This window comes from Cebus imitator, unplaced genomic scaffold (assembly GCF_001604975.1).
Source record: "Cebus imitator isolate Cc_AM_T3 unplaced genomic scaffold, Cebus_imitator-1.0 Scaffold85, whole genome shotgun sequence".
NCBI lineage: Eukaryota > Metazoa > Chordata > Mammalia > Primates > Cebidae > Cebus > Cebus imitator.
Window position 1 is genome coordinate 8,518,733 of NW_016107400.1, and position 22,078 is coordinate 8,540,810.

General features: G+C 43.0%; 1 protein-coding gene and 1 pseudogene across 1 annotated transcript in view; one reads left to right on the forward strand and one right to left on the reverse strand.

Moving 5' to 3' along the window:
- HS3ST4 (heparan sulfate-glucosamine 3-sulfotransferase 4) overlaps positions 1–22,078 on the forward strand; it is a 434,722-nt gene that overhangs the window by 348,655 nt on the left and 63,989 nt on the right. The gene's annotated exons all lie outside the window — the stretch shown is intronic.
- Positions 21,352–21,697, reverse strand: LOC119472097 (annotated as a pseudogene).

Genomic DNA, 22,078 nt, shown 5'->3' on the forward strand with positions numbered 1-22,078 from the left:
CATGCGGTGTTTGATCTTCTGCTCTTCTGTCAGTTTGCTGAGAATGATGGTTTCCAGGTTCATCCATGTCCGTACAAAGGACCCAAACTCATCGTTTTTGATGGCTGCATAATATTCCATAGTGTATATGTGCCACATTTTCCCTATCCAGTCTATCATCGATGGGCATTTGGGTTGGTTCCAGGTCTTTGCTATTGTAAGCAGTGCCCTAATTTTCATACTACCTCACCCAACATGGTCAGTATTGATAGCTCTGTTTTACAGATGAGCAACCAAGATGCCAACTACCTAGGCTGTGTACATACACTGAGCACGCTCAGCTCTGGGGAGGTGAGCTTATGAAGCAAGTGCTTCTCCTTCACAGCAGTGGTCTTCATCCTGGCTACACGTTGGAATCACCTAAACAGGCTAGGCACGGTGATTCATGCCTATAATCCAACTGTTTTGGGAGGCTGAGGTGGGAGAATCACTTGACACCAGGAATTTGAGACCAGCCTGGGCCATATAATGAGACCTCATCTCTATAAAAGCACTTTAAAAAGTTGGCCAGGCGTGGTGGTGCACGCCTGTGGTCCCAGCTGCTCAGTAGGCTGAGGTGGGAGGATCGCTTGAGCCCAGGCGTCAAAGCTGCAGTGAGCTGTTATCATGCACTGCACTCCAGCATGCACTGCACTCTCTTATTATTATTAGAGACTATGTCTAATAATAAATGACTATATCTAATAATATAATAATAATTATATTATTAGATAATATAATAATAATTATATTGTTAGATAATATAATAATAATATAATAATTATTATATAATTATATAATAATAATATAATAATAATTTAAAAAACAGAATTACATAAACATCATTTTAAAAGAATCCTTTACTTCAGCCCTACTCTAGGCCAATTGATTCAGAATCTCAGGGAATGGGTCTGGAGAAGTAACATTAAAAAACAAACAAATGAAAACAGCAACAACAACCAAATCCTTAGGTGATTCTGATGCACTGAAATCATTGGTAGCCATTGGTCTACATCAGGAGCAAGGGAACTTTCTTCTGTAAAGGCCAGATAGGAAATACTTTAGACTTTGCAGGCTGTGAAGTCTCTGTGGCAACTACTCAACTTGGCTGTTGAGCCATATATTTAAAAAAATGAGCGTGGTTGTGTTTCAATAAAACCTTATTCACAGAAACAAATGGCAGCCACACCGGGCCCGTGGACTGTAGTACTGGCCTCTAAGCCAAGAGCTTCTATCTTAATACTTTAAAAAGTCTGCAGTTTAAGATCATCCCAGTCAAACCATGATCTCTAATCACATTAAGCATCATGGTCATTCTCCGTGGACAATGGCTTAAGAATCCTTGCCCGATCTCGAGAGAGTCTGCTCCAGTGAGTCTGGACGTCTGGGAGTCTGCATGATAATGCAGGTCATTTTGATGTAGGTATAGACCGTATGGACCACACTAGAAGAATCACTGATCTACTGAAGCGTATTTGTTCCTGGCAAGCAGCAAAAGCTTGGCTGAAGAAGCAGAACTGGCTCTTATTCAAAAATTCTTTAAGATCACAGATAGGCATTCTGTACCTCCCGCCCGCCTTCTGTTCCAGCATCCTGCCTCCAGGGTTCTGAAACCTTTCACGCCCCAGCATCAAACCCTCCCCGACTGAATGTTGACAGAGAAGAAAGAAAGCTATCCCTCCTCTTTAACTCTGAAATTAGTCAAAGACCAAAGTCCTTGTCTATTTCAAAACATTGAGGAAAAAAGTGACTGTTTAACCACCTACATAATAAAACTGATGCTGGCATTTATTTGTGTGTGTGTGTGTGTGTGTGTGTGTATGTGTGTGTACTTCAGCAGTTGTAAAATGGAGTGTCCGTTCTCCTGTCATCAGCTTTAAAGCTGTGTGGTGGTTGAATGCAATCATTTCTGTTTCCCGACCTCTTTAACATCCATTATTTCTCTGTTGTCCGTGTCTAATAGTCACAATCCTTTTCGTTGTTGATGGCTTGGTGATTACCCGGGCTACCGCTTTAGGATTACATCCAAATGCATCTGAACAGTTGAATTTACTTACTGCTTTCCTCCTAAAAGCTTTTTAACATGATCCAACTGGGATGGTTGCATCAGGAGAATCATTATTTGCAGCTCTCTTTTTTGGGAGCTGGAAATAGATTTCCCAAAAGACGAAAGCAAACTGTTCAGTGTAGACCTGTAGTGTGACTTTTTCTTCTCTCTCCTTTTACATTCTATTTTCACAATTTTCTTCAGGAATGACTCTTCTCCCGGGAAATAGGAATGTTCTAAATTGCACAATTGAGTCAAATCAATATTTAGAGTGGTTTGGACTTTCAGTCTTTTGCTTGATTTTGCTAGTATCATTTTACACTGTAAAACCCCTTTTCCCAGGTAACCTATAATATTAATATTAAACGTTATTCACAGCTTTCTAACACCCCCCCAATTTCACTCAGCTATCAGCAAAACAAATAGGGCCCAAGAGTTAAAAATTTGCTATTCTTCTTCTAAAACGCAAGCACATTTATGTTAAAATGATATTGCTGTGTGTTCTCAATATCTATGTACCTACCTACCTGTGTGTGTAGCAGCTTTCAACATCATAATTAGACACTGAAACCATACTGTGCCAGCATAATGCACACATATATATTTGTAAAGCAGCTGTGACAAGTGCATAATATGGTAAAGCAAGTTTACAATAGCTAGGACAAATTCTACAATCTATCCAAGGAGGGTTTCGAGTAAAAATTATGTAGAAGAATCAACTCTTTCCTGCAGGAGGATTGCACAGATGATGAAATCTGTCATACCTCCCTGGTAGCGTGTGTTTGAAGATGGGGTTTAATACTGGAAGTCTAATAGCATGGGGAAGCCAATTTTCCTGGGTTGAAATCCCAGCCTAGCTGCTGTGTGATCTGGAGCAAGTTGCTTTACCTCTCTGAGGCTCAGTTACTCTGTTACATTATAGGGATAATAGGAAGACATTCACATCATGATGTTCTAGTGAGGGCTAAGTGAGGTCCCAGAGGTCAAGCATCAGACACAATCTCCTCATGTGGGAATTGTAACCACAGCATAATGATGAGAAGGAAAAGAGATACGTAATCATTACCAGGGAGCCTCTCTGCAACATTGCAGCAAATACAACCTTCCCTTATGAACTTGCTTGATTAACAGCATCTACATTCACTCAGCTATGCTGGTAAAAAATTAAGAAGCTGTACTTTAAACCTCTCCCCTTATTGTACCCTCACCTTTTATGATTAATTGGTCCCTAAGTTGTACCATTCACCCTCCCAAATAACTTTCAAATTCTGCCTCCCCATCTTTATCCCCACTGCCACTACCTCAGCCCAGGCCCTTACTTGCCTTTATCTGGATTAATGCACAAACCTCTTAACCAGTTTCACTGTCTTCAACTAGGATCCTCCATGATCCATTACTAGCCATATTTTGCAGAACAGGACATTGAGGCACAGAGAGGTTTGACAAATAGCTACGAATCACACAGCTGGTAAGTGCCTTGCTGGAATCCCAGTGCAGGCAGTCTGGTCTCAGAATGTTCTGCTCTACTTTGGAATACTAGGTTCAGTGCGTGATGTGGATAGAGAAACCCGGCAGTGGCTTTTAGGCCTCATGTTTGTACCTCTGATGAATCCGATTTCTCCACTGGCAGATCTTTCATCAGCGCTGCTCTACTTGTTACCTGATTCTGCAAGAGCTTCAAGGAGTAGCCAAGAGACAATTGCCCAGGAAGAAAGAGGGAAGAGGAGAAGGGGGAAGCTGTGGAGTCTCAGCCCCACATCCCCATTCTATGGAGAGGGGAGAGGGGCTGGCAATGGAATTAATAATTGATCATCCTATGTGATGAAGCCTTTACAAAACTCCCTGAACTGTGGGGGTTGGCAGAGCTTCTGGGTTGGTGTACACATCTGAATGCCAGGGTTGTGCCCCCCAGCTCCATGGGGATGGGAGTCCCTGCACTTTCTATCTAGCTATTCCTCCCTTTTCTTTATTGTATCTCTTATTGATAACATGGTAACTGTAAGTTAAAAAAACAGGAGGGATCTGGATTAGGGATGTGCAAGCTGGGATATACATCCATTTCAACATTCCAGGAGTCTAGTCCACTGGATGGGGCCAGGCAGGAGGCATTTCCAGGTTGCGATGATGCTTGAATCCTGGTAGGAAGCAGGCTGCTTGCTCAGGCAGATGTGATGTTGTGGGACCATGAGGTAAACCATCCATGTCCCAGTGAAGGCTACAGCCTGATAGAAGGGACCCGGGGCTTTCTCATGTCCTGTGGTCACCAGCACCAGAGTGGCAGGAAAGGTAAACTGAGACACTTAAAACCCAGGCCAGGATTGATTGCTGACCAGTCTACAAATCTTAATGCACTCTGGGGAGGCTGACAGTGGTCTGTGCAACCACAGTTCTGCAGAAGACACTGAGAGCCCATGCGACTGTGTAATTTGTATATCAACCTGCTCTAAAGGCTGTGGGTGTAGCACTAAGAACACATCGGGAAAGTCTGACATATTACAATCCTGGCATTTACTTGCTCAGGGCCTACCTTGGCATTTCTCAACTGTGTCTGAGAGATGTCAGTAGCTGTTACAAGAGATGAAAAAGAAAGGCAGGGGGTAGCATCACTGTGGAAAGTATCAGAAAAAATTGACCTCTACCCTTTCTGAATTTAAAAAGGCAGCATGATCTCACTGTCTTTGAAATTCATAATGCATCTTAGCATTAAAGTTCTGGAGTAAAGAATTCTTCTTTGGTTTAGTTTAATATATTCTTGCCTGTACTTATTGTCCAAAGAACTGCTTTTACCCAGAAAAGCCAGAACATATTGAAAACATTATCTCTTGGGATTCAGTTAGGGAAATACTAATTTAGTTGAAGGTAGCACTGGAACTTGTAGTACATAGGAAGTGGAAAATGAGCGGGCTCACCAGTGTAGACTGTCCACACTGGTGGATTTTACCTGATTCCCAGGATTCTCCACACTAACCTCTGAGCTCTGCTAATGTGGGCACCATGTCTGTCTTGTTCACCACACACTTTTCTTAAGCCTTCATGGCTGATTTTTTTTTTTTTTTTTTTTTTTTTTGAGGTGGAGTCTCACTCTGTCACCCAGGCTGGAGTGCAGTGGCGTGATCTTGGCCCCACTGCAACCTTTGCCTCCTGTGTTCAAGCGATTATCCTGCCTCAGCCTCCTGAGTAGCTAAGATTTGTAGCGCCCCCACACCCAGCTAATTTTTGTATTTTTAGTAGAGATGGGGTTTCACCATGTTGGCCAGGGTGGTCTCAAACTCCTGACTTCAGGCGATCCACCTGCCTCAGCCTCCCAAAGTGCTGGCATTACAGGCGTGAGCCACAATAGGAAAAATTTGTATTCAATCCTGTTGTTTGTCCATGTTAGTGTCTGTAGATTCATCTATATTTCCCTTCTTTACTTGTGGACCCTTCAGTTCACTTCTGGTTGCTGTTAGAACCTGTCTCTTGTATCAGTGATATTCACCACTCTGAACCAGATATTTGGCATCTTGCAAGATGTTTAGCCAGTGTAGCTCTTTAAAACTCGTGAGGAATCTCCAGTCTCAGCTTCGTGCAGAGAACTTTATATATATATGTGTGTGTGTGTGTATGTGTGTAAACATTACACAATACTTACTGGGGTACTAGGCACTATTCCAAAGCCTTTTACATTCATTTAATCTGCACAGTAACCCTCTGAGATTGGTACTCTTAGTATTCCCATTTGACAGATGAAGAAATGAGTCACTTTAATTCATCCAACATCACACAACTAGTAAGTGTCTAAGTCAAAATTCAAATGTAAGCAAACTGGTGCTGAAGTCTGTGCTGTTAACTAGTTCAATATGTTTCCTCTTCATTCCTTTCTTGCAGAAAAAAAGAGTAGAAAGCTGTAGCTGCCTTGATTTACCTGCTTCTGTCCTTTCCTGCTTAAGAGAATACCCGTGATTGCTATGTTCCACAACTGGGCATTGCTGTTCTGCACCAGCATAGGAAGTACTCATTGGCTAGTTAGAGGGATGGAAGGCTAAGTTGCCATGAGCACCTCCTACCAAAATTCTTGCATGATTTTTGGAAGCCTTCCTGCCTCTGGTTGGCACAGGGAACTTGTCTCTAAGCCCCTGTAGATCAGAAGTCATAGAAGTGTCTGGTCTTATTTTTCTGTGTCAGAGTCTCTTCCCTTTTTTGGTTAGTGAAAATTCCTTAAGGGCCCAGAAGATTTCGATCAATATTTTTTTGTTCCCAGGGCTGAAGCAACTTTTCATTTATTGGTGTGTGTATATGTTTATGAATATTTCAATGGGAAGTTGTGGAAAGGGAATCTAGGCATTTGGCAGTTGGTATCTTGCCCAGGAAGTCTCCGTTATCTAGTTTAATCCTTAAAACAACCTTGAAGGATGCTGTTATTAACCCTGCTTTCCAGGTGAGAACGTGAGCACCCAGAGTGCTTAAGAAGTCACCCAGATCACACAGCTAGCAAATGAAAGAGGCGGAATGTAAGCCGGGATCTCATCTCCAAAGCCTTGTTTTCTCAGCTATTACTCACTTCCTTCCGTTCCCAGTCAGTTCATTTTAATTCCTTGTACTTAATTCAATCTTATCAAAGATGTATTTGCTGAACTCTTATTATGTGAATAAGAACTGGGCCTTGGACTCAAGAAGTTTATGATGAGAAGCCAAAGGTAGAAGGCGGTGGCTCCATGATGGACCATGAGTGGCAGAAACAGACTGCAGGATTTGGGCAAAAGTGGAAATTCTACTTTTGTGCATGGATTGAAAATGTCTGTTGATAAGGGCATTCAGAGCAATGCTTAAGGAGAGGCAGGACTCCTGCTCCAACCAGGTGTGAGGCAATCACCTGGGCAGTGGCAGTGCCGCAGAACCTGGAAGTCCAAGATCAAGGTGTCGGCAGGGCTGGTATCTCCCGAGACCTCTCTCCAGGCTGTTAGATGGCTGCTTTATCCTTGAATCTTCATGTCCTCTTCCCTTTGGGCGTCTGTGTCTTAATCTCCACTTCTGTAAGGACATGGTTCAGAGTGAATTAGGGCATAGCCTAATGACCTCATTTGAACTTAATTACCACTTTAAAGGCCTTATTTCCAAATACAATCACATTTTGAGGTGCGGGTGGATGGGTTTGGACTTCAACAAGTGAATGTTAGGGAGGAAGCAATTCAGTCCGTAATAGTCTAGAACCAATGTCAGGTCCACGTGGCAACATGAAAAAGGCTAAGGATAGATTGTGGACCATATAACACAATTCTTGGAATGTTACTTAAAGGAGTTGGGACATAATTCTTCCTGTAGGCCACCATCTCCCTGCAGGGAACATGCACCACTGAATATGTATGTGTTTGTGTGTGACACAGTTTTAAGTGGTACTAAGACACAGCATTCAACAACATTGAATCCTGGCTTGGGGCAGTGGCTCCTTCCTAGAATCCTAGCACTTTGGGAGGCCCAGGTAAGAGGGTCCTGGGCCTTGAGAGGATCCCAGGAGTTTGAGACCAGCCTGCTCAACATAGTGAGGCCCCTGTCTCTACTAAAAATTAAAAGAAGAAATTAGCCAGGTGCATGCCTGTAGTTTCAGCTACTTAGGAAGTTGAGGTGGGAGGATCACTTGATACCAAGAGTTCAAAGCTGCAGTGAGCTACGTTCACACCACTGCACTCCAGCCTGGGTGACAGAGCGAGATACTGCCTAAAAAATAAAAAATAACATCGAATCTCACAGCAAGAAAGCCATTCTCTTTTTGTTTTTCTTGCAATTCTTCGAGGAGAATGTTTTAGTTGATCATACTGCGTCTCCCATACCTCTCTGCTATTTGTTAATGTCCCCTATTGAGAAAAAAGGAAGATAAGAAAGCCTTAAGAAATAATGATGTCTAGCTAAAACTGAAGACTACTGTTTTGTTTTCATCTTATTGAATTTTTATGATTGTCTTTTATTTATGGCCAATGATTCTGGGCTTCTGCTTTTGATAGTGACGTAACACTTTCCTTATTATCTAAAGGTAGAGCCGTGTGTCTACAAAGCGAGTTAAAGAAAATATTGGAAAAAAACACAAGTCCTATAAGTAATGATAAATGTGTAGGAAGGTGGGATGGAAAGCTAGAAGCTAGAAGCCTGGGAAGTGCTGCTGTGGGTGAAGGCAAGGTGAGGGAGGGAGGAGAGTGGTGGAACTGCTGTGAAGTCACCCGGAGAATGATGTAGCTGTGCGTGGATGTACCCATGCATGTGGACTGGTTGGGGAGGGAATACGTGCCTCTGTCTGTGTGTGTCCTGGAGTGGAAAAACACAGTTTTCCCCCAGCTTTCACATCACAATAATCAACTCAGAAGAGGTCTGTGATGCAAAGTGTGGATATTCCCTCGCACGCCAAGCAAGCAATCAGTTCTGCAGTGGACACCAACTGCGTGGCCACCAACTCCATTCTGACACCACGTACCTGGAGATAGCATCAGCTTCCACAGGTTGAGGCTGAGCTTAAGCCCCAGGTCATTTTACCTGTGCATCTAACTGGCTGGCTATAAATTGGGGTTCTTACAACCCCCTCCTTTAAGTTTGATTAATTTGCAGGAGCAGCCCACAGGACTCAGGGAAATACTTACATTTACTGGTTTATTATCAAGGATGTTACAAAGGATACAAATGAAGAGGCACACAGGGCAAAGCACGTGGGAAGGAGCAAGGAGCTTCCATGCCCTCCCTGGTTGTACCGTCTTCCAGGAGCCTCCACGTGTCCAGCTGTCCGTGAGCTCCCCACAGCAAACCCTGCCCATGGGTTTTTAAGGAGGCCGTATTATGTAGGCATAATTGATTAAACCATTGTCCATTGGTGGTCAACTTACTCTTCTGCCCTCTCCCCCCAGAGACTGGGGAGCAGGGCTGAAAGTTCAACCCTCTAATCCTGCCTTGGTCTTTCCAGTAACCAGCCCCATCCTGAAGCTGTCCAGGCACTACCAGCCACCAATCCTCTCAATATACAAAAGACATCATTTTTGGAGATTCTGAGAATTTTAGGAGTTGCATCAGGGAAGAGGTAGAAGACTATATATATATATATATATATACATATATATATATATATATATATATATAAAGACTATATATGTATACATATATATATATATGTGTGTGTGTATATATATATATATATATATATTTTTTTTTTACAATGTCACAGTCCTCATACCATGAAATCATCCCATGAGCTGAGATGAATTCGTAGAATTAGATATATCTTTGTTTTCACTTCATAAGCAGGATTAAAAACGTCCACACACTCTTAGGTCTGAATTATATAATGGCATGAATTCTTGTTTCTCCAGAAACAACTAGTGAATGATAAATAGTTATTGAGCACATTTCATATGCCAGGTGCTGTGGAAAGTACTGTAGCTACCACACGGGTTTAAATAGACAGGGTCCCAGCTAAGAGGTCCCAGATTCGCATGTGACTCTGTCTGCACCACTCACTAACCAGGTACTTTCTGCCGAGCGAATTGAACTCCTTGAGTGTCAGCATTCTTGTGTGTCCAGGGAACAGAGGCATAATCCCATGCATATTGCCCTGGTGATAAGTGAGCTGAGGTGTATGAAGGCACTGCCAGTTGGGTGAAGGGCATGTGTCCGGTGTTATTATTGTGAGCGTTACATTCCAAGCTTCAAAAGTGCCATTCAGAGAATCCTTGCCTTTGTGGCCCCCAGAAGCATGTGAAAGACAGAGCTTCTACCCAGAAGGCCTAATTGCATAACTTGAACAATTTAGCTGGAAATGTTAAACACTCTCTGCATCCCGGAATTGGAATGGAGGGAACCATGTGGACAGGAGGTCAAGGATCTCCTGTAGGGAGCATTGATTTTAAGGAGACTGGCACCCACTGTGTTCATCCAGAGATGTGTTGTGGATTAATACAGCACAGCCCCTGAGTTTTAATAATGAGCCCATGTGTGAGGCTTCAGGGAAAATAATTGAAAGGAAACTCTCTAAGTCAGACTTGGTTCCTCAAACACCTTTGCAATCTCCCTTCCTGTGGGGGTGGGGAGTGGGGAGAAAACTTTAGGTTAACAAATTAATGACACCTGCCTACTGGGCCTTTAATTACCCTGCAAACCTCAAGCAGAGACTGACAACTGCAAGAGCTATCTGCAGATTTCAGGGCTGTCTACACACTGATAACACAGCCTCCTCCCACAAGCTTTCGTGACAAAGATGAGGGTTATTCCAGGAAGCCCACCTTCACAGGGCAACTGAAACTGACAACACTTTTTCTCACAAGGTGTCTCTTTTACTCAGAACAGACCCTGAGAGGTCAACGTTATTGTTTATTTACCCAGAAGGGAGCTGAGGCTTAAAGATATTAAATATGTTAAAGGTCATACAGATTAGAAGTAAAACAGTTGGGACTAGAGCTCAGGTCTCTGGCCAAGAACCTGGGTTCACACAAGGACTTCATGCAGCTGCGGAGGGCCCCACTCACTATCCCTCTCCCTCCCTCTCATCTTCCCTCCCTCTCTTTTGGTCTTTCCCTAATCTCTTCTACTGCCTCCCTCTCTGTTTTCTGTTTCCCCTCCCCCCTCCTCCTACACACTTTCTTTCTTTCTCTTTCCTCTCTGCCTTTCTTTCCATTCTCCTTCCCTCCCACCTCTTTCTTTTTGTTTTATTCTTCCCTCTCTCCCTTCCTTTCTTCCTCCCTTCTTCCCTCCCTCCCTTCTTCCTTCCTTCCCTCCTTCCTCCCTTCCTTTCTTCCTCCCTTCCTCCCTTCCTCTTTCCCTCCCTCCCTCCCTTCCTTCCTTCCTTCCTTCCTTCCTTCCTTCCTTCATTCCTCCCTTCTCTCCCTCCTTTCTTTCTTTCTTCCTTCCTTCCTCCCTTCCTTTCTTCCTCCTTCCTTCCTTCCTCCCTTCCTCCCTTTCTCCCTCCCCCCCTTTCTCCCTCCCCCTCCCTCTCTCCCTCCTCCCTCTCTTCCTTCCTTCTTTCCTTCCTTCCTTTTTTCCTTTCCAACATTTAAAAGTCAGGTGACTATATATTTATATATATATATATATATATATATATATATATATTTATATGATTCAGATTTCTGACTTATTCCAAAAAAAGCCCTGGCAATGCAGGGATGCCATTCCTCACTAGGGACAGTCAGCCATAGCATGTAGCTACAGACCGTTTCAAATGGGAATCCAAAAACAATATCCCAAAATGAAGGTCTCCGAAGCTAAAGTTTTTCTCTACTTCTGCCTTCCTGTCTGTTAGTCTCACTCTCCCCCGAGGCTAGTCATAGAAACTAGAATCCCTCTTCCCCAAGGCAGGTCATAGACATCAGAACCCCTCTTTCCTAAAGCCAGCCATGAAATCTAGAAATAATATTCTGCCTTGCTGGGTAAAGTACTGGCTATAAAGATATGATCAGATCTCCTTTGACTATAGATCGTAAGACCCCCATTCCAGAGAGGCTGTGCGCATACCCATAAGGAAGTAACGCTGCTCAGAGAGGCCAAGAGGAATCTAGACAGAGAGGCCTTGCTGCATGTCCCCACTCAGTCTACCGGCATTCCACTGGACCCTTTTTGTCCCGTCTTATTTCTACTCAGCTGTCTACCCTTTCTTGAATCTAAGCATGAAAATGGACAACTTCTTCCATATCTTTGAGTCTTCATTCTGAAGACTCCCGTGTATACAAGTTCTTATTACCTTTTAATTATCATTATTTTCTTCTGCAATCGAGCCTCACTCTGTCACCCAGACTGGAGTACAGTGGCACAGTCTCAGCTCACTGCAACCTCTGCCTCCAGGTTCAAATGATTCTCCTGCTGCAGCTTCCTGAGTAACTGGGATTACAAGTGCCCACCACCATGCCTATCTAATTTTTGTATTTTTAGTAGAGACGGGGTTTCACCGTATTGGCCAGGCTGGTCTCGAACTCCCAACCTCAAGTGATCTGACTGCCTCAGCTTCCCAAAGTGCTGGGATTGCAGTCATGAGTTACCGCACCTAGCTCCCATGTATACATGTTAAATGAAGATGTTGCCTTTTCTCCTAGGAATCTGCCTCATGTCAGTGATCTTAAGAGAACCTTTAGGAAGCCAAGGGCTTTTCCCCCCAACAGTCCTCAGCAACTCTCATGCTTCTTGGACTCTGAGCTGGGATATATTTCTGTGTTTTTTTTGTTCTCTGTGCTTCTGTGCTTTCATGTAGGGACCTTTACCTCTGCAGATGGTTTCCGGTTTGAGATGGGTACTTCTGATTTACTAAACGTCTGTTTGTCTAGCTTCCTTAACATTGTTCATATATATATATATATTTTGAGACAGTGTCTTGATTTGTTACCCAGGCTGGAGTGCAATGGCGTGATCTCGGCTCACTGAAACCTCTGCTTCTGGGTTCAAGCGATTCTTCTGCCTCAGCCTGCCGAGTAGGTGGGATTACAGGCACACGTCACCACACTCAGCTAATTTTTGTGTTTTTTTGGAGATGGGGTTTCACCATGTTGGCCAGGATGGTCTTGAGCTCCTGACCTCGTGATCCGCCTGCCTCAGCCTCCCAAAGTGCTGGGATTACAGGTGTGAGCCACCATGCCTCGCCAACACTGTTTATCTTACACATGTTACTAGCTGTCTTCAGACAATTCCATAAAGTTTATTGGAAAAAGTGAAGTAAACCATAAGACAGGACACCTAGAATAAGTCCTGGGTTTCTAGTTTGCTGTGTTACCTTGGCAAGCCCTTTTCTCTCTAATCTTCAGAGTTCACAGCTGTAAAAGATATTCTCCCAGTACCCTGTCAGCTCTGCCATCTACATGCAAATCCTGATACATAAGACACTGCCTTCAACAATTCACGATGGCCATGTGGTCTTTCTGTAATGATCTGTGACAGCAGTTGGAAGTCCAGGGTCTCCCAATTTACAAGGATTAAGTGAGTTAAGTCACTTCCCATGCTTATCACAGCACTTGGAAAACTAATATGATGTTAATGCTTGCTGCGATCATTATTTAGCATGCACCTCCAATGTCCTAGAAACATCACACAGAGAAAAATAAACTTATTGACATCCAGAAGATTTAAGCAATAGGGTGTTAGGAAGCAAGCAGGTCCCATCATGATGTATATAACATCCTGATGGAGGACTTCTGAATGAAGTCCAGAATGAAGAGGATTGTTCTTTCTCAGGAAGACCAAATTTAAGACTTCAGGAAGTGTGGTTCTGATCAACCAGGGACAAGGAGATCTTTGTTTTTGGTTTGGAACTTTCATATATGTCCCTGTGCACAACACTGGTCAAATATTTACTACTCTGGACCCAATTAACTTGCCTGGAAACCTCAAAACAGAGAAAACGGCTTGCCCAAGGTAACACAGCAAACTAGAGACCCAGGACTTATTCTAGGTGTCCTTGGTGGGCCCAGGGGCTATCAGCGATTTACCTATATGTGTGTGTGTGTGTGTGTGTGTGTGTGTGTGTGTGTGTGTGTGTATAGGTAAATCGCATATACATGTTAGAGATTTACCTTTATTTATATATATATATATAGTATTTATATATAGATATTTGCATATATATGTATATATATGTATACATAAATATATGTATTTACATATGTGTATAAATACAATATAGTCTTGTATTTATTTATTTCCTGATTTATTCATTATTTGTGTTACCACTGTGGATGTCTTATGCAAGTGTAACAATACCATTTTGTGGTGGTTGCAGTAACAACCATCACACAGTCTCCATAATTTAAAATAGTTTCTCACTCACAAAACATGCCTCTCATCTGACTGCAGAAATACACTGCTCCACAGAGGCATTCAGAAATCTAGGCTGGGGGAAACTCCCTTATAACACAGATTTCTACCACCACAAAGACAAGGGAAAGGAAAGCTTGTGAGGAAATGCACCTGCTCTTAGAGTGACACACATCCCTCCTTCATACATGTCATTGGTTAAAGCAAGTCATATGTCTGTGCCTGAGATTTAGTAGGTGGGGACAATCCCACCATGTGCCTTGGGCAAGAGGAGCAAATATTTGTGAAAGGCCCTACCTTTGACTGCAGAAAGGTGTTTTTGCTTCTCTTCAGCAGAGAATCTTGACTCCTGGATATCTCATTACTGGCCTCTGAAGTCATAGGCACTTCCAAGTGCTGGACTAGATGTTCTATGGGGAACTGACAAAAATTAGATTTGATTGTTCTATTTTGTTCCTATGACATTAAATTCAGAGCTACCCAGCACTGCCAGATCACCATTATCCTTTCTTAAATTTGATGAGTTTTTTTTCTATCATCCAAAATTGCTCTTTAATGTGAATCATTAATGAGAGAGGGTCAGGGCTCTCAGCAGGCAGACAGGCTGCTGAAGTCAGAGAGGAAGGCACAGGATTTGAAGTTAGACTGGCTCAGCCCCAAACCTCATCTCTGGCATTGAGAAGATGTGTGGCTGTGGCTAAGTGATTTTTGCCTTTATGAGGTTGAGTTTTCAGCTACGAGGATAAAGGAGATGATATTCGTAAAGTACTGTACTTTGCCTAGCTCACAGCAGGAACTTAAACAATGATGGTAATTAGGAAGCTCTGGGCACTAGTAGGGGAAACTCTGACACTCTTTTTGGGTCATGGTGGCTGGGAACTGAAGGGCACATGACTTGGTGGGCCCAGGGGCTATCAGGGAAGACGTCACATGCACCTGCTCCTGGAATTATGGCGGTAGCCTAGCTCTGGGTATTACTCACTAATCTAGCTAAGGCTAGTGATCTCCAGCAGTGCATATAGTTTTGAAGAACAGTTTCCCATGTAATAATCCTCAGACTTCTTATTTGAAAATCTTGAAATCCTGTAAAGCTAGTCACTATCCCTTGGCTAAATATCTTCCATTTTGTAGAACCATCGCATGTGGGTGTATATGGAAGCTCTGTTTTCTTTCCTCTCCTTTTAGTACTTTTGGGATGAGTAATATGCTGATATATTGTAGCTCACATTGGGTGAATATACATTGACCAGAACGAAGTAGCACACTAGCTGTCTGATGGACATAATTCATTTTGGCAGTGAAGCTTTGCAATTTGGGCCAAGGGTCCTCAATGACCTGGCTTGCCTGTCTGCATGGTTCAGGCTCACTGGACATTTGATAACAGTCTCCTCAGGGTATAAGCACAACACCATACCTGACAGGCTGGACTTACATTGTAATGTATCCTTAATTCCATGAGAAACAGAGAGAGAGAGAGAGAGAGAGAGAGAGAGAGAGAGAGACTGCATTAAGATTCCTTGTTTTTCACAAATAAGCCAACTCTCCTCCATTCAAATTAACTTCCCCTCCCAATTGCCTCAGTTTACCTAATAACACAAGGGCTAAATGTCTGTGCCCCATGAATCCTTGTCAATTTCTATCAAGGGACCAGGGAAGTAGGTGGTTCAGTGTCAGAACCAGTGGCCAATAGCCCAGGTTGGAAGTTTTTGAGAACTATTGGTCAGAAATCCATTGGTGCAAGAGGAATGGCTGTCTTCAGCAAAATGAAATGGAAAGATAAGAACTGGGTGCTGGAGTGGGTCAGCACCAGGTCATTATTTTCATAGTAATCAACCCCAAAGTTCCAAGAGAGTCTGAGCTGAGGATGGGATGGTGGGTATGGGTCCCACCAACCCATAGTCAGGAGCCAGGGGCACAGAGGTGCTCAGAGAACCGTGGCAGGGCAGCAAAGCTGGAAGCTTAGACAGTGCTCTTTTCTCTAGTGTGAGGTGGATGTTTCTGACTGCTCTTACCTAATGCGTGCTCACTGGCAGGTGCTATCAGCAGCCTCTTCTCTTATTCAGTAGACAGAGCTTCTCCCTGTCACTGCCATCCTCCCAACCTCCTAAAAAAATCACAAAGGACATCATTGTATTTCCCACAATAATGAACTATGACACATAGGCATTTGTTTATCTGTTGCTTTTTAAAATTTTTCATGATAATGCAGATAACCTATACTCAGTTCAGCATTCTCTGTTATGTAAATATCCTAGCAATGAATGACAGGTTCAACATCTGTATCATTATTAGTATTTTAAAACATATTCATATTTATAATTGGATAGGTATACTTTGTGGAGTAGTTCACATTCTATTGTCATATTTAATCTTAACTGTGACCTTCTAAAATTGGTCCAGATTGAGCATCCCAAATCCCCAAATTCAAAATCCCAAATGCCCCCAAATCTGAAACTCTGAGTGTCAACATGATGCTCAAAGGAAGTGCTCATTGGAGGATTTTTGGATTTTGGATTTTTGGATTTCGGATGATCAGTAAGGATGTGATGGAAATATTCCAGTCTTTGAAAATATCCAAAATCAGAAACACTCCTGGTCCCAAGCATTTTGGATAAGGGGTACTCAACCTGCACTTGAAAGGTGGGAAAACCAAGGCTCTGGGAGGTTGGGTAACTTATCCAAGCTTATCCAAGGTTCTCTGCTAAAGAAGAGAGCAAACACCTTTCTGTGGGTAAAGGTAGAGCCCTTCACAGGCACTTGCTTCTCTTGCCCAGGGTACATGGTAGGATCATCCCCACCTGCTGAAACTCAGGCATGGCCATACAACTGTTTTGACCAAAGGCATGTAGGAAGAAGTGACATGTGTCACTCTAAAAGCTGGTAAATTTCTTGCCAAGCATTCCTTTTCCTTGCCTTTGTGGTGGTCAGGCAGGTAGAGCTGAACCTGCATCTGCCTGTGTGAAGAAGAGAGATACAGGTCTGGGCCAGGTAAAGCCTCCATCTTACTGTGGAGTGTATTACAGGAGTTACAGAAAACATCTTACTGGGGCCAAGGTAGAAGGCCACTGTCCTGCTCAGAAAACATGAGAGAGAATTAAAATTGAGTTTGACAGCAATCTGAGAAGTCCTCTCTGAGATTTAATCAGGTCTTGATGGAGTAGTCAGATTGTGCCAATTAGGAGGCAACACAAGCTGTTGCAAGGAAAACAGCCCCATTAGAGCTTTGAATTATAGATGTTCTCTGAGCTTTGTAATTGTGGCTGTGTGATTCTTAGCAAGTGACCAGACCTTTCTGAAGTTTAATTTCCTCATCTGTTAGAGAAAGGAGCTGAGCCAGGGGCTGCACCATTGCCTGTTATTTGAGCACTATCTGGGCATCAGCTCAGAACAACCCCTGGAGATTTTCCATTTGTCAAAAGAAGAAAAAGAAATCAAGTCCCAAAGTGATGGTAATATTTTTAGATTGCATTACTTCCTGCAGGCTTTTTGGTTGGCTTAAATGTGGACTTTGGGGCAGGGCAGCAACACAAGTGAGCTAAAGAGGCCAGCAGGAGAGAGCTCCTTGGCTGAGAACACTGGGGGTGACATGGCTCACAGGCACAGCAGGGGTTGAACAGCTCCGTGGAGGCTGTGGCTAAAAGGTCTTAATGGATTGTGCTCTCTCCTGCTTCATGATTACAGGATTCTTTCCTTTCCATCATGTCTTGGCCAGTGCTAAAGAATCGCTGCATTTCCGCTGCCCACTCTCACTCCCCAGCGCAGAGGTGAATCTATGCAGCTAGAAATTGGTTCTGTTGTATCCTTTGCCTCTGCTTTATCCCACAGCGAAGCAGATGATTCTGGAGTCTTGGCTTTGGAAATGTCGTCAGAACACCTGACTTAGCCCCTTTCTGGGGCAGATGGGGAAACAGGCCCAGAGAGGGAAAGGGAATGGGTGGGGTTGTAGAAGCAGAACTGCTGAACTGGCTCCTGGTGTCCTGACCATCAGTTCAAATGAGCCAGTGTCAAGGCAGGATTATTTTCCTGGCCCCACTCATTGTCCCAGTTTCAACCTGGGGGCTGGGGAGAATATGGGTTCTGGCTTTGAAGAATTGGACTGAGGTGGGAGGCCTGAGGGTCACACCTTGCCAAGGGAGGTGAGAAGAATATGATTCAGAAGATGAGTTCAAGTTGTGATGGAGCAGGGAAACCCACAGAAGCGATCCTAAGACTCAGGTTCAAAGAATGAGGCGTAGGTAGAACCTGGGACCTGTGAAAAGGCCATGGAAGAGTGGAGGTGGGGGAGAGGCCTTGTCATAGTGTCAGGTTCAGGGGTTTAGGATGACATGAGTGGAGGCTGTATTTTGTTGGGCTGTTTTTCCCTTCCTCCTTTCTTTCCCTTCCTTTGTCCCCCCGCCTTCTTCCCTCCCCTCTTCTCTTTTTGCCTCTCTCTCTTTTTCTTGAATATTGATCATAGCATGTGACATATGGTTTATTTACAGAAAATCACCAAGCCAGAAAAGGCAGAACCATTTTCACAAAACATTATCTTTTGTGCCTAAGAATGAACTAAAGTAGAGCGGAGAGGGTCCTATACTGAAAAAATAGGCATGGTACAAAAACTAGGGTGACAAAACCCAAATTAATTAACCAAGGTAGAAGGCCACTGTCCTGCTCAGAAAACATGAGAGAGAATTAAAATCTTTCTCTCAAGTCATTCATTAATTCATTGGTAAACAGCACGACTAATAGTTGCCAGGTTTCCGTCTTCACCCTCCCCTGACTGTGTGAAGCAGACAGAACGCATGAACGCTTTTAGCCTGATTGTAATCATAATAACAATTCACTGGGATTTTGATAGGATTAAATGGGTTACTCCAGGAAGGTGAACACATTTTAATATCTTTATTGTTGTCAGAACCCTGAGTCCATGCATTACGGGTTTCCTTATGGCCAAATCAGAGAAACTCCAGACCTGCCCCTGAAGGAAGATTGGATGACTGCTCAAGCTTTCTAAAATGTGAGAGGACTCAGAAGCCCCAGGAAGCAGGTGCAGTCATTCAAGCTTGACCTATGTTGTCCTTTTATTGGAGTCTATGGAGTGTCCATGGCTGGGCAAGTGGGATGAATAGCAAGAATACATTAATTGAAAGCTTTGCCACCAGATTAATTTTAACTCTGCACCAGCTCGTCTTCCTACCTTGCTCCAGGGACTTCCTGGTGGCCACTGAGTTGCTGAAACACACTGCTGTCTGACCACCTTGCTTCTTGCTCTCCAACAGCTCAACATTTTATAGTCTTCAGATACTTGTCATGCTTGCACTGCCCTCTGCTTGTTTTTCCATAGCAGACGTTGCTCATCAATCTTTGCACTGACACTGAGCTGTGACAGGGACTGGGACTGTTTCTCAACATAGTTCTCCAATCACCCATTCAGGTGGGAGATGGCCAAGGTCATCTGAAATCTGGTATAAAAACTTTTATAATGATTGAGCACCTCATATATGTTCTTTCTTCTCTCAGATACCACATTGAGGCATAAAGCAGCAGTTTCTAGTTCTCTTCGGTCGAGAAATGCTCACAACAGCAGGATAGTTTCAAGTACCACCCTGTAATTCATTGGCTGGGATTTTGTAATTAACATGTCAGTAATTGGTGATTGGCTAATGATTCCAGTTTCTGTGGCATCTCACTAGCTGGAAGAATTCACTGCTATCCACACATTGAAGTTTTTTGCTCTACAGTGAATCCTCAGTATTTTATAAGGATGTTTAGTAAGACAAATGCTGTCTTTGATCTTTGAGGAATCTCACTTATTACATGTTCCCATCTTCTAAAGGGCTTGTTTATTTCTTTTCTATTACTGGTTTCTGAGCAAATTCATGGCAAAATGCACACACATCCCAATCCCACGGTGATGCAGTATTTTGAACAGTGTTTGATGTAGAAACTTGTCAAAGTTCTTCTTATCTTCCTTCTTATTTTTTTTATCAATCTAATTAAATTATTTCCACAGACTACTTTAGCCAGATGCCTCTTTGCCATCTCAAAAGCACTAATAAATTAGTTAGGAATGACTGTGGAAAACACTTTGTCTTCCTCTAACGGGAGATTGCTAATTATACAGCATGTACTTACTGCTGAACAGCGTGGTCCTGGCTTCCAGTGCAGTGTTAGTCATGGCAGAGAATAGCCAGGATTACCAAGTTCCTAGTCTCCACATCTCTTGTTTCTTCACGGTCTCCTTGACTTCCACCCCCATCTTGGCTACACATGAGTACCAGGAACAATTATGATCAGAAGGAGGGTAGATTTAAGAATTCTGTCCAGAAACTGTGACACTTGGCCTACTTTTGACTTTGCTGTTTGTCCAGAATTAATGTAGGACTCTCATTGGAAGTGTCACAAAACCGGACCAAACTAATCTAAGTGACTGGGAGTTTACTAGCTCAGGAACGTGAAAAGGATGAATTATTCCATCTCTAAGTGCAGCTTGACTCAGGGGTTCAAATAATGTCATCAGGCTTTGTTTCTCAGTTTCTCTCTCTCTCTCTCTTTTTTTTTTCCATCTCAGGGCTCAGATATGTGTGCTGACTTCATTCTCTGACCAAATGTAATCTCATAGTGGCAAGTTGGAACCAGCAACTTTATCTTCAAATTCTTCCATTCAAGTTCTATAGGGAAAAGGAGCGTGTTTTTCTGTTTTTGTTTTTGTTTGTTTGTTTGTTTGCTTTTCTCCTAGTGGCTCCTATAAATATCAAGATTCACCCTAGTTGGACTGATTTAGGTCACCTGCTCATCCTGAAATGAATCATTCCATGGCCAGGGTGATGAAATATTCTGGCTATCCTATATCATGTGGTCTACCATATGGAGTTGCTGATGGAGTTCTACCTGAAGTATGTGGGCTAAAAGTGGAGAAAAAGATTCATGAACATTGAGTGGCTAAAACAGCACATGCCTGTTATTCAGCCATTACATGTCTGTCTCAGAGCTGCATTCCCCAAGTCCAAATTTAACCCAATTTCTTCCAACACAGAACATTTAGAGAAAGACACATTGGAGTCAGACATAGCTGGTTCAACTCATGGATCCAATTCTGCTGTGCCTTTTAATGTCCTCTGGGCCTTAGTCTTCTCATCTGTAAAATGGGGTAGTCATAATTTTGTCAGCAGTGCTTGGCACTGTGAATGGAACATTAAACTTTAATCAATGGGAGTCACCTGTTCTTCTCATCTAGATTTCTGCCGTGATAATGTATTGAGTGCTGTCAATCAAGTGACAAAATAGGTCTCTATTTTGCCTTCCTCACCCCTTTTTGACCCCAGGGATGAGACAGTTGAACCTGAACCTTGGCCAGATGCCTGCATCCTTGCCTACCTTCCTCTATCTCAGATTCATTTTCATTGTCATGCATCATGTACTATTGATATAGTTTTTTGTTTAGATATAATTCATTTTTTATAAAAGGGAGGCACGCAAATTACTTACATGATGAAGGATTTCAGAACTTCAGTGGAATGTATGAGCTCATGTTGATGCTATTTCAATAGCAATCTCTTTTAGCTTACATACTTTCCAAGAATGTCACCATCTCTAAATAAGAAATAATACCTGTCACCTAGCACCACTTTGGTGCCCACATATTCTGGGAGAAGAACTTTCACTGCACATTCTGGCACCAAACTTGGAGAAGAACTTTATCACCAACTTTCATGCTAACTGGTTGAATCTCTCCAGCCTTCACTTTAGAGCCCAATCCAACAGCTACTACTATTACTTGCAATATTTTTCCTTGAGGTACTTCTGGAAGCATATGCCTCCTTTGGTTACAGTTTCAACTACTCTCCTTTTAACCAATACTTGGTCAAAGAACAGAATAAACTTTCTAAATTCTTGCCCTGCCATGATTTTTGCTGCCAAGATTCATACTTTGCTCTTGTGCTGCCGATGCCAGGATATTCTTGTATCCTCTGCTGAGCTCACTCATGAATCTCTCCATACTTCCCAGAGTTCCTGGGAAAGTCTGACTTTCTCTTGTAACCCAGAGCTTGATCTAAGCATCTCTATCATCTCCAACATCTTCTTCCCCCGCCCTTTCCATTGGTTGAATTATAGTCTCTGTCTGTTCCCTGTCTGTCCCATTCATTTTCAGCTAAAGAGACCATGCTCAGCCTTGTCATGAGATGGGCGATAAGGAGAAAATGAGTCTGGACATGGTGGTTTACACCAGTAATCCCAGCACTTTGGGAGGCTGAGGTGAGAGAATCACTTGAAGTCAGGAGTTGA